A 13,996-nucleotide genomic window follows, 5' to 3' on the forward strand; every position below is an offset into this window, starting at 1 on the left:
ACACACACAGTGGTTTGCAGAATGGCCAATCCCAGTTCCTGTTCCCTGGCTGGAGTGATTGACTGGGGCAGGAATGGCTATGTGAAGTCTGGCTATGTGAAGTCTTTGCAGGTTTTCTTGGTGCTGTGGGAAGTACTATTCCTTCTGTCTCCCTGACCAGGTGGAGATCAGACACATGTGAAAACTATTTTCTCTTTTGTGGATGGATGAACCAAGGCAAAAGCAGCAGAGAAAGAGAGAACTGAGTTTAGACCCATTCCTTTCAGAAGTCAGGCCCTTTCTGCTATTAAATTATATACACTCATTAAGTGGACAGCTAAGGCCATCTAATCAGGGTATGAAGAAGCCACCGGCTGCTCAGGGCGGAGTCCCAGGCCGGCCTCTACTCTGCAAATGCAAAGGTTTTGGAGAGAAAACCTTGCACCATCATGCCACGCTGCAGCTTAGAACAAAAACAGTAGTGATTTCAGTTTTATCACAGACGCAGCTCATTAAATCAAGGTTTGTTCCTGGTAGAGAGGATAACAAGTGTTAAACCCAGAAGATCATTAGAGGCCCTGAAAGCATTAAGATGGCCCAATTTGAAACAGCTTTTGCATGTGAGTAATACAGGGAATGCAAATGGATGGCACTGTGGAACAAGTCTATTTCTGTTTTAAATCCCCGTTCAGCCATGTTGAGGCTCAGCGAGTGAGTAATCAACTTCCTGCAATCACCATACAATGTTCTTTGAAACAGGTAGATTTTCTTTAGCATTATTGACTTTGTATTATAGAGAAATAACAGATCTACACACGAATCTCTGCCCCCTAGTGTTTCATCTAAAAGCCCAAGGTCTAACGATATAACTTCCCCAAGATTACAAATTAGTCAGTGGTCAAACGGGCTCCTAGTCTGAAGACTCCCTTTACCCCTGGGGGAGGTACAAAGTGGAGGCTGTCCTAAGCTAGCCCTGGCTGCTTAATGAAGCAACATAGGGCTGGAGACCTATAAATAGAAATATATCTTCCATGGTTCTGGAGGCTGGAGGTCGGAGGTCAATATGTATTTGTTTTTGTACCCTCTCATGGCAGAGACAGAGGTCTTGCTCTGAGAATTTGTTGGTTAGTAAATAATTCAAAGCAAAGTCACTCTGAATCAGCTGGAAACAGATTCAGTCCTGTTTTTTTTTTGTCAGTTGCCAACCTTGTACTTTCCCTTTTCCCTGGGAAAGCTATCTCTGTTTTTCCTTGCCTTTCTTTCCCATTGCCTCCTTCCCTCATTACTGTACAATTACTGCAGCCTCTAAGATTGACAACAGGTGTCTATTATGTAAGTGCTATACAGGATTTTGGATTCCAATTCAAGATTTCTGCTCACATCTTCTTTATGCACCAACAGTTACTCTAAACTACCTTGAGAATCTCCATGGTCTCTTTCTCTGTGTTTGGGTCCTAAATAACGGCGACATGGTGCCCTTTTCAGAGGGATTTTTGTCAATCATCGACTTACCTATACATATCTATCATGTGGTTTGGTGGTTTTGTAGTGAAAACTTATTTCATAGTTCTTTTACCCAGGACACTTTGGGAACTCAATGTTATTTACAGTGCATTACAAGTCTTTTGCTCTTTTGTCAACGCTGGTTCTCAAAATGATTAACCTTTATTTCCAGCAGGTGGCAGTATAACACTAACAAAAGGTTGAGCAAACTGCTGTTTTGAATATTTTAGGCTCTTTTCTTGCAAAAGCAATAGAAGTCCCATTCGGGGTTAGATTTCTACAATTATTCTAAATTAAAAAAGAGAACAGGCTTTTTTTCTAGGGGTTTCATAGGTATATTGTGTTTTTGCTTCCAGTTATGATCTTGTTTGCTCAAGTAAGAAAGTTTAGCTCTGGTTGTATTCCAAATGTGTTTATCTCTGACATGTTGAAAATATAAAAACACAAGAAAGCCTTTAGAAAAAAAATTTCCTTGAGTATTTTGGCATATGCATTAACTTTAATGAAGTTTTAATTCCTATCTGTAATTCACTCTATCGTGTTAGTTAATATGAAATTCCTTGGGTTACTAAGAGACGTCAGGTGAGAACATGGCATTCCTGTGGAGTTTACTTGCTGTGTGTATGCTCCAGATACATGTCTAATTACAGAGCACCGTCTTCCAAAGGGTTATTTCAGTCTTCCAGAATTACAGCTTATTTCTGAATTCAGCAGAATTTTGCAGGCACAATTATATTTCTTTAATTTAGAGTCTACTTCTAGGGAATGTCTTACATAAGACTGGTAGAAAATATTAACCAGACCAAGATATCTGATTAGATTAACATATCTAAGATGCCAACAAGCAGTTCCCAAGCAGTGTCTAGTTTAATGTTTTAGATACAGAAGCAAAGATCAGAAGTAGATTATCAAGTCAGAAATTTGTTTAAAAGATATCTCTATTATTTTTAATTCTCTGAATAGTTGATGGGTGGCAAAATACTCAATTACAATGAGTGAATAGCTACGAGTTACGTTATTCCAATACACATGTGTGCAAAAATGTATTTGGACTCCTTGGGTATATTTTCTCCTTCTAGACACAAGAAGAATCTTAGCACTGAGGATCCTAGTCCCAGCACTCGATTTATTTATTCATTCATTCATTTTTTCATTCATTCATTTTATTGTAAAGGTGGTGTACAGAGGGGTTACACTTACATAAGTAAGGAAGTGAGTACAGTTCTGGTTGAACACTGTTACCCGCTCCCTCATTTTCTACTATCCCTCGCTCCTGACTCCCCTCTCCCAACTGTAAAGTTTCTTTCCAACACAATAGTGTCTTGTGAGTGTCATGGTTGCATTAGTTCACCTTTGTTGTTTGTCTCAACATTTTTGTCATCCCCTTCCCCTCTCCAAATCAGATAAACTTATATGCAAGACGAAGGGCACTGAAATAAAAAACAGTAACAGCAGGGGATAAACCAAAGGAAAAAAAAAGAAAGAAAAAAGAAAGAACTGGAAATAGTACATTAAACAAACCAACCAAAAAACCCCCTTGTTTCCGTATCTTGGAGTTCATTTTAATTAGCATCATTTTATATGGTCATATATACAGAGCTATTGAGCTATTGCCCAGCACTCCATTTATCTACTAGTAACTATTTTAGCTTCTTTTTCCTACATGTTCTCTGCTGATATTCTTATGGATCTGAGTCCTGATGTTTTTCTATTGCAACATCTCTTTACTGCTACTCAGATTGCATTTTTTTATAGATGGTAAATATCTTTCCTTCCTTTTGTCTTAAAATTCTCTCTCTCTCTCTTAGCTTCTGTGTTATGTACATAGAAAAGGAAGATGATGTGAGGAGTATTTGTAAACATGCTCATAGATAGTTGATATACTGATTTGTTTCAGGAAGAAACAAAGAAGTTGGTATGTATTTAACACAAATGCAGGTTTTGTTTTTGTCCTGAGTATTTTTGCACAGTGACGGTTGATGGAGTCAGTGCTGGTGAATGGGTGTAGAATTTGTCAACACCAGAGGGCCAACTATGAAAATACAGAGTTGCAATCTAGACCTTGGCTTCTTAGAAATACATTCTCAATACACTACTCGTTCAAATTCGTTCAACTCAAGAACCAAATTCCATGTCAGGATTATTTCCATTTCCAAACTTCTGGGCTCACATCTCTCCCATTCTCTTCACCCAACACTGCATGTCAATACTGGGAGAGTCGCCATAGTGGGTGTAGTATCTGCTCTAAGTAATCTAGAGATGTTGTAGAGAATATGTGATGATCTACCCAGTCTGTGCAAACACCCTTGGTACTTTTCGTTGAAGATCAAGTGCTCTCTACTGTCCAGTGACTTTAGAGTGTGGTGGTTCCCTTCCCACAAGAGAAAGTCCTTGGGGGTCAAAAAAAAAAGATAAAGCAGTGCTTATTGGAAACCTTATGCCTTTTGCAAAGCGAGTTCTGTAAAAACTGCCTTGCTCCCTGTGTGGACAGTGGTAGAGCCTACTTTCTTAGGCTGGCAATTATTTCTGTTTTCTTCTTTGATGTTCTTTCAGGGGCTTTCCTTCTGTGATTGGAATTTACGCTCTTAGGGCTGAGTGTTGACCCATGGATGGCTGTTTTCGTGAGGAGGATGGACATGTGGGTTTGCAGGCTAGGCACCGGAAGAACAAGTGTGAGGGAGCAGAATGGGCTGAGGGCTGCTGGATAGCTCCACTGCCAGGGGCAGCTGCATACCTCTCAGGAGGGTTTCTACATACAAACCCAACCCGCTCGGTTGTTACCAAGGTATATTTATCAAGGCAGGAGGCTAAAACAAAATTCACTAGTTTGCTAGTTTGATTTATAACTTCTAAATATGTGGACATGTACCACCTGGGCCTTCGTTTATCCTCTTGCTCTAGGCCTTGAATATGTTTGGATCAAGCCTACTGCTGGCTCAGGAAACAATATGCTGGGGTCCAGTGGAGTTCAGTGATAGAATTTTTTTTTTTAAAGAAAGCTTTACTTATGCCCACTTAGATGATCACTGTAGTTTTGCAGCTCACTCCATATGCTGGGATTCTTTTCCATGAGATGATGTCTCTTATCACATGTGTAATTTAATTACACATGGCCCGTGCTTGCCGTGTGAACATTCAGTGCTTAGGGCAGTGTGCATCAAAGGAAAACAAAATACTTAGCAAGCCCGCATTGATTACTAACTTTTCAATTTGTAGAACTGGCGAGGGACAGGTTGCGGGGAAGGAAAGGGAAATATTATCGGGTGTGATTTTGACACCGGGGAGGTGCGGAAACTCAACTTTTCTTCACTGCCCATAGCAATCTTTTGGGCAGCTTACAGGACATCCACAGCTATTTGTTTTCTGGCTTGGGACAGAACTACCTTCCCCTTCACTTTGTGCAATGAGTCTCCTGACTACTTCCTTAGGAAGCCATGGATAGGTTCGTGAATTAATCTTTATAGTCTGAAAGACTGTAGCTTCATGAATCTCCTACCCTGGTTCACCTTCGTTTTCCTATCCGAGATAAGTATCTCTATAAGAGTCACGTGGGCAGAGTCTTTGTCTTCCATTCTAGTTTCTTCCCGTGGGAGAACAAGACACCATGCACCAGAAAGTCAGAAAAGCACCAAGTCGCAGATGTCCACAACTGAAGAAACTTAGAGCCTAACAAAATGCTCAAGGTCATTTAGGGATCAGAAGTTCCACCTGATGGAGGCCTTTCCTGTTTACAGTCAGCGGGAGCCTTGCATTCTGGCGGGTGGTCTGCAGCTCTGCCTTTCGCTCAGGTTATGTGGTGTCACCTTCTTCTCTCCAGGGTTCATTGTGACAAATTTAACTGGTACGTCAGGACACAAAAACATGTCTTCCTATAGAAACATATTTCTAGATGCATTGACTCTAATATGTCTTAGACTCCCTCCATTAACAAAAGGAAAGAAGAAAGGAGGAAGGGAGGAGGGAAGGAAGGCTAAGAAGGAAGGAAGGAATTGTTATCTCTGCCAGGTGGCATCATTGCCACTGGTTATTTCCTTAGATGGCGCAATAGATCTCATTAAACAGTGTCTTCATGGAGAAAACCTCAATTAAGCTTCATACCTCTGGAACCAAATAAATAATCCAAACAGCAACGAATAATATCACAGAGAGACTTATCAAAGAATAAAACCTGTACATAACTCATCTTTATGTGCACTAAAAGGAGTCTGTGCATTACTATGTTATTATTTAATTTTATTTTTGTCCCAATTTTGTTAGAGAATTGAGATTTGGAATTGCTTCTTTGGAGAATTTCTTGTCTTTCTTTGGCCATGGGTATCACTCTGTTCTAAAGCACAATGTCATGTGCTGTCCCACGTAAGCCTAAGTAAACTCCATCTAACTCAGAATATATCAAGCATAGAATTAGAGACAGGTTTTGTATCCTTCTGACTCCAATTATACATAAATACCTTCTTTCTTCAGAAAGAATAATTGGAACCAATTGGCAAGGTAGAGTACAGAAGTGTCTTACAGTGTCTTTCCTTAGCAAGGGTTGGCATCCTTGGTAAAGATGTTTGTTAAAAATCAACTTGATTGTGATTTACAATGTAAATGACTCCAGAAAGGTCTTCCTTCCTTCCTTCTTTCCTTCCACATAACAGTCCTTTGCTAATCTTCTCCATTATACCTTTTCTTTACTTTCTACCACTCCCTTATAAGACTCTATGCTCTTATAGCCTGGCCCGTGAGCATCACACGGCCTGTTCTATGCTCAGTCTGGCCACAGTATTTTTCTTATTAGCACATGTCCTTTGTTGAACAATCATTATCTCTTCTCCAAATACATACATCCTTCTCTGGCTTCTGTCTTCCCATCCAATAAATATTGATTGTCTACCAGGTATGAACACAAAGTGTTAGTGATGTAGCACTGAATAAAATGAATAAAACAATCCCTCTACTCTTATGGAGTTTCCATTTTAGTATCCTGTTTAGCAATGATTAGGGAAAACAAAAGAAGAACAATTAAATTGAGAAGGGAAATAAAAGATAGCAAGTGTGGGGCAGAAATATTATCAATGAAGCCTTCAGTGAGAAAAGTAAGGCTGAAAACACCCAGGACGGAGATATAGACTTCTGCCTGCTGACACAGAAGATGAATTTTTATAGAATGCCAGGGGATTCTGCTAAATTGTTCCATGCTCTGGTATGATGCTATCATCAGAAGAGTAAAGGTTGATGAGCTGGGACTGGGCTTTGGACTGGGATGAGGTTTTCTGGGATTTGCAGGAGTTAGGTAATTGTAGATAAGACTTACATAAAGAAGGCTGGGAAACCAGAAACTGAAGATCTAAACACAGAATAATTAGAATAAAGAACACACAAGACAGCCTGTATAAGAAAGCTAGGTACATATGACCATATAACCTGATGCTAAGCAAAAGGAAGCTCAAGATAGGGACATAAGAGATTTTAATCTTTCTTGTTGTTATAATGTACTATGTGATTTTGTTTGTTTGTTCCTTTGTATGTTCTTCCCCTGTGGTACAACCCCTGTTGTCACTGTATTGGATTCCAGTGCCCTGCATCTTGTATATACATTTTTCTAATTTGGGGAGGGGAAGGGAAATAACAAAATGCTGAAACAAGGATACAGGTTGACCCATTGTAACAATGAAATGTATAAGAAGAAGGCATGTATGGAGAGTCAAGTTATATCCTGTGAGTGAAGGAAAAGGTAAATAGTCCTTAGGTATTAGAGAGACAGCTAGACTCAAGATAACAGCTTGGGAAGCAGAACAAAGTAGGTAATGATGGAATGAACAGGTAAGAAAAATAGTAATCAATTGAAATCGGAGTATGGGAACCCCATGATTCTTCAGCACACAGGGGACCACTGTGAGGTCCTATGTAGCACAGTTTTGCAAGGTACTGGAGATCAGGAGGTGATTATCTACTTTTTCCCAGGATGTTTCTGATAAGGAAACCAAGCTAACCTGATCACATAAGATGTTACCAAATAAAGATTGGGGACAAAGAGTCCTATTAAGGTTTGGGTAGAGAAGAGCAGGAGTTCCACAAAGCCCATGATCCTGAGTGAGTGATGTAGATGGGTGGAGTCTCCAGCGTGGAAGAATGGAGCTTTTCAAAATAGCATAACATATCAGACTTCTTATGAAAGTGGTGGCACAACAAAAGAGGTTGAAAAGCCAGAAAGAGGATTTTTTTTTTAACCTGAGGCTTGAACTTTGCATCTTGGCACTGTCCCTGAGCTGTTTTGCTCAAGGCTAGCACTTTACCACTTGGGCAACAGCGCCACTTTGGGCCTTTTCTGTGATTTATTTAGAGATAAGAGTCTCATGGTCTTTCCTGCTCTGGCTGGCTGAAAACTGTGATCCTTACACCTTGACCTCTTCAGTAGCTAGGATTACAGGCCTGAGCCACTGGTGCCCAGCCAGAAAGAGGAATTCTTAAGGTCCATCATTTCCCCAAGAACCTAGAGATTTAAAGAGATCTCGAGAAACACAAAGGAATCAGGGAAATACCCAGAAATAATAGCCAGGATTTGCTAATTTGGTACTCCTATGTTAAAGGAAGGAGAAGATCATTGGGATGATACCTTCTGGATGAGGGAGGAAATGAATAGGTATTTCTGGTGAGCAGATCCTTACCAGGGAAAAGAGAGCCTGTCGGCCCCTTTGCGAGTCTTGATTGGCAGATGAGATTTCTGTGGCAGCTGAGACCAAGGGCAGGCAGAGCCCAGAGAAAGGGAGATGTCTTCTTAATAGTGGGTTGGGTAATTACCACATCTCTGCCTCTGTGACATTTTATTTTGCATTAAATATAAATCTTCAGGGGCTCTCATTCTGGGATTCGGAGGAGGCTGATCTCGTTCAATATTTTGATTAGTTTTTCTCCCACGCTGAAGCCATTTGTCCCCCTTCGCCCTCTCCTTCTTGTAGATGAGGACACTATGTAGTAGTGTGGCAGTATTTTTTCCCTAAACATTTTGTCCTTTTGTGGTTGTCAAATATTGACCTAGATCTTGTTATAAAGAGTCCCGGAGCTGGCATTGTTGACATTTTCCTTCATTAGTAAGTAATGGAAGGCTGACATTTCCAACCCATCAGCTCTAGTTTGGTTTAATGATAGGAACACAGTTTGGGGATGAGGCAATCTGTTTCCTTTTCTGCTTCTATTATCATGGACTTGCCATGAAACATTAATTGACAAAATGCTTCCTTTAACGGGTGCCTACGTTTTTCTTCAAAGGGAAGGAAAATTATTGATTAACCTTAGGCTTTAAAGTCTGAAAGAACGAAAGATGCCATTGATTTGAGTCCTATGGGATTATTGATTTCAGCAGAGATGGAGTGAGTGAATGGAGATATTAATTTGAGTTCCGATTTTTGCCTCTGATTAGTTCTGGTAGTTACTTAATCTTTTTGATTCTTTTTATTTGTCAAAGTAGAAAAACCAAACTATCTACTTTACTGACTGCCAAAAGATGATTGCAAGTTAGATAATATAGTGAAGTCTTTCATATGCCGTGTAGAGCTAGACAAAGATTCATTTTCACATGACATCCTTAATATGACAGGCTTAATCAAGTCAGTTATTTGATCCGATTAATGGAGGGTTTTCTGGACTAATGTGAAGGTAGGATCCGTGGTTGAAGTTGGGAAGAGCCAAGTTCTAGTTCATTGCTCTTGATGAAATTGATGAACATTAGTTCTGATGTAATTTGCCCAAAAGCTCAGGACTAAAATTTCAAAATGGCAATTATAGAAATTTTTTTTTTGGTTGGAAGTTGAAATCCATGAGGCAAAAAGAATGATAGCCTTATGCATCATTTTGATTTTTTTGGATGAAAATGGGGCAAATTTTGGAAGTAATTGCTTGAAGATCAATGAAAAGTTTGTGAGAAAATTGACTTGGTTTAGGAAATCTCTTACACAACTTACCGATAGGCTTGAAGCCATTCTAGGCATTAATTCAATAAGAAATTTGGTTAGATAATAAGCACTAACTTTCACACAGTGACATCAATGTTTATTTATTTATTTATTTATTTATTTATTTATTTATTTATTTATTTATTTATTGGCAGAGTCTCTCTATGTGCCCAGGATGGGCTAGAACTTTCTATGTAGCCCAGATAGGCCTCAATGGCCCAATCTTCCCACCTCTGTCTCTCAAATACTGGGATTAGAGATGTGAGCTACTATGCCTAGCTGTTATAGAAAGTCAACAAGTTTTTCACTGTCTCCTTCAGAATACAGGAAGACACTGTAGGAAAAATTTGGAAGGCATTCTAACTTCTGTGCAATAGTGACACAAGTCTCTTTGACAGACAAATAGCATTCAGTCAGTTTTTAGCAAGTGTAAGGTGCACCCATTCTGGGCTGCAGAACTAGCTCACAAGAATTCCAGGTCTGACCCCCCAGGCCTTCAGGAGTTCTGCAGCATTAGAAGTGCCAATAATTTGGATTAACAGTAGGTCATGGTCATTGTTGCCTACACTCTGAGACACTTCTAAGTTAAGCTTTTTCCTAGTCAGGAAAAAGTCAAGTGGGGATGTAAAGCCCTGAGTTCAAGTCCCAGTATTGGTGGAAAGAAAAATAAAACAAGTAAGCAAGCAAACAAACAAATAAACAAAAATCCTCTCAACCAATGCCTCAGACTTCAATAAAATAAACATGTTCCTGGAATGCATCCCATCTGATTCACTTCAGTCCAATCCAATTCGATTTGTGACTGCCACACAATAAAATGGAAACACAAATACCACTTTCTCTAAAAATCTATGAACAATTCTCCCCCCAAAATCAGATATATTTATCAATGTAAGTTTTCTTTTCAGTGTTCAAAAATTATTCATGGGTTTTTCTTTTTTGTTTTTCTTCAGATTACTGAAGGTCTGGATTTCCAGTTCACAAAACAGGAAAATTTTGAATTCTTTGGCTGGAATAATACACCATGATGTACAGTTTGCATCACACACTAGGATTAAAAATGTATTATACTGAAATTGAATGCTTGAGAAGTAATACATGCTTATGCACTATAATACTTTGATTAATTCAATTAAATCCAATTCATTAGCAACTACATACTGATCAGCTTTGACTCCCTTTTACAGGATTTTCCAGTTAAAAAAGAAACCCACTACTATAATCAAGTCAGTCACTGAAGACTTAAATAATAGCAAAGTAAATGAGAGAATTCAGGCATTGTACTTTGGGACAATTTGATACACTTGCTGCAGAAAGATGATTTTTGCATATGTATTTACTGAAATGTCCTGGGGTTTGCAATATATTTATTTATTCTTCTTTAGTTTCTTTCTTGCTACTGAAAACCGAATAGCCTCATACCCTCCCTCTTGAAACATGAAAGACTATGAGAGAGGGACACCCTATTCATTCTGTGTAAACTTTAGCCTAAAGCATGTCTGTTTAGGAGAACATTCAGGTGACTGGTGTAGTAATAGAATTGCTGACACCCTGCTCAGAGCACAGGCGTAACCATTCTTTTATTATTAGGAAGGCAAATGCAATTTTTAAGATCAAAGTGGACACCTCTGGAAGCTACATTTAACACAAAAGACTCAAGTGTCCACATTCCTCAGAATCAAGAGGACTTAAAGTGGAGAGACAGTAATATTCAATAGGCTCATGCAGTTTTTGACAGGACAGCAGCCACCTTAAGAAAAATGGGGTGACAGGAACAAGGGGTAATCTCATTCTGAAAGTGACCAATCCTGTCAGAACCCCAGTTAAGCCAGGTGCTTGCTGTTGAGATAGCTTCAGTCAAGGGTCTGCCTGACAAAAAAATTTCACTGTCACTGCAGCCTCTGAGAAGACTCACAACGATGCCACTGGAGAGCTCTCTGGTAGTATGTTGATCCCACTGTTTTGGGGGGCGGGAACTGAGCCCCATTCTCCTATTACAGTGGAAGCGAAGTAAAAGCCCATTACCATCAGCCACTATCCCAGTATAGAGCCATCATAGATGAATTCTAGCCCTTAATGGGTGATTACCTGCATTGGTCGCACGGGGGGTGTGGACCTCACATCAGCTGACAATGAATGAGCGTTGTTGTCCTGTGTTTAGGGTCCTATTGTATCCCCTCCCTCTCCCCTCCATACTTTTTAATTTTGTAAATACTAAAACAACATTTTGCTTTATTTTAAGCCTTCTTGTTCATGTCTTAACTTGATACATTAAAAATGTATATATTTATGTTGTGCCTGTTTTGAAATACCTTCACGTTGTAGATCGGCTAAAGAAGTGAATGAAGATACTCATTGCCTCCTGTGCTTATTACCTCTCTCGCTTGAACCTCCTTTCTCAAGACTTTTTTTTCCTTATTTTTTTTCTTTAAAGAAATGTATTTATTGTTAAGTAGTGACACAAAGGGGTTTGAATTCCACCTGTCAGTTTGTGAGTACAAAGCATCTTGATCACTCTCCCCCCATCATCCTTCTCCCCCATTTCTCCCAACTCCACCCATTCCCTCAGTTTACCTAGTTCTACTGTCGTGTCCGTACCTTGAATACTATGCCCCTGTCTACTTACCTTTCCTCTCTCCATGTGTTTATCCCCTTCCCTCAACCTCACACCCCTGTCCTACCACACATGTTCTACCTTTCTGGTATTCAATTTGTTAGACTACAGCTAGTTGTTCAAAGGACTTACACCTTTAGAATCCTCCTCTGTTAAGTATGGTATATAATTTAGTTATCCCATATCTATAAAGTCAATATGTTTGTCTATATTTGCATATATATGCATACATTTGCATACTTATTGAGAATTTAGACTGAACTTTCACATGTGAGAAAAAATGTGTCCTTTGTCTCTCTGGACCTGACTTACTTCACTTAGCATGCGTTATCCCCAGATTCTTACATGATTGTCTCTGGGAAAGTCTGGGGATCAACTCAGTTGGGCCACTTTAAATGTTTATTAGACACTCCTTGACTTAGATCTGTAAAAACACCTTTTGAATATTCATGATATTTTGGTCGATGCCTTGGGGGAGTTAAAAGGCCCTTAGTCAGTTCTTTTCAAACACTTCCGAGTAATTTGAGAGTCGGAGGAGCTCTAGCTCTAGAAGCTCTGGATGTTTGATGAGGGTGCTTCATTGTGCGAAAGCAATGGCTTCCCTCTCATTTGATCCAGCTGAAGACCTCTGAACGCCCCTTCGCTGCTCCCTGGAGTTCCCCTTTGTAGAGACGGAATTGGAGGAGACTTTTTCTGAGGATTATTACATGTTTGTCAGAATTTAAATAAAGTGAAGGTGTCACAGAAGTGCCTTTTGTATTCAGCTGCTTCTCTACTGCAAACTCCCATGGTTTGCATTTGATGATGAAAAGACAATATATTGATTTTAATACAGCTTAAATGGGGCTCTTAACACAAACATTTGTCTGGTACTAATAAAAATATAGTCACTGGAAGTTGTAGAGATTTTAATGAGGTCAAAAGGGGCCATATAGACAATCTCTGAGCTAGCTGTTGAACAACTTTTACTGTTACCATTAGTGATCATTCCGTAGAAATCAATCAGATATTGTGTGTGTGTGTGTGTGTGTGTGTGTGTGTGTGTGTGTGTGTGTGTGTGTGTATGAATGCACTAGTATTGAAGCTTGAACTCAGGGCCTCTCACTTGGCTTTTTCACTGGAGGATTGCACTCTACCATTTGAGTCATACTCCTACTTTTGTCTTTTTGCTGGTTAACTGGAGATGAGTCTCATGGATGTTTCTGCGTAGGCTGGCTTTAAATTGTGATCCTCAGATCTCAAGCCTCCTGAGTAGCTAGGATTATAGGCTTGAACAACTAGCATCTGGCATGGTAACTCCTCTTTAGTACTTAAATTAGGTGTAGGGTTATATCAACCCTACATAAGATTATTTGCTTTGTATATGTTAATTAAATTTTCTACTTGTAAGTTATAGAAACACTCAGATACACTGACTTTTATCTTAAGTAGATAAGTTCTAAAGGGAAGTATAGGCTTAAATTCAGTTTCATATTCTGTGACAATGGCTAGAAAAATAAAAATCAAGTAATTTCAGTAATCCCCTGGGCAAAAGTAGAAAGAACATAGAGAACTGATGATGAGAACTTCTAAAAAGCCTGTGTGTGTAGGCCTTCTTCATGTATTCTCTTCAATGTAGGCATTTAGAAATTTTTTTTTATTTTTTAAATCACCTTTAAGTTAGTTGTACAAGGAGGTGCCATATAAAAAAGTTGATGAATATAGTGAATCTTGACCAGTGTCACCTCCCTTCATATGCATTTTCCTTCCCTCCCTCCCTCCCTCCCTCCCTCCCTCCCTCCCTCCCTCCCTCCCTCCCTCCCTCCTTCCTTCCTTCCTTCCTTCCTTTCTTCCTTCCTTCCTTCTTTCCATCTTTCCAATTTTTTCTTTTTTTTGTGTGTGTGTGAGTACTGGAACTCAGGGTTTAGCTTTTTGCTCAAGGTTGGTGCTCTACCACAGTTCTACCTCTGGCTTTTTGGTGGTT

At 39.5% G+C, this 13,996-nt stretch overlaps 1 protein-coding gene across 1 annotated transcript in view; it reads right to left on the reverse strand.

Annotated features, from left to right (window-relative positions):
• Galntl6 (polypeptide N-acetylgalactosaminyltransferase like 6) overlaps positions 1-13,996 on the reverse strand; it is an 847,322-nt gene that overhangs the window by 130,547 nt on the left and 702,779 nt on the right. The window lies entirely within an intron of this gene.

This window comes from Dipodomys merriami, unplaced genomic scaffold (assembly GCF_024711535.1).
Source record: "Dipodomys merriami isolate MVZ:Mamm:240054 unplaced genomic scaffold, mDipMer1.0.p SCAF_12, whole genome shotgun sequence".
In the NCBI taxonomy this organism is placed as follows: domain Eukaryota; kingdom Metazoa; phylum Chordata; class Mammalia; order Rodentia; family Heteromyidae; genus Dipodomys; species Dipodomys merriami.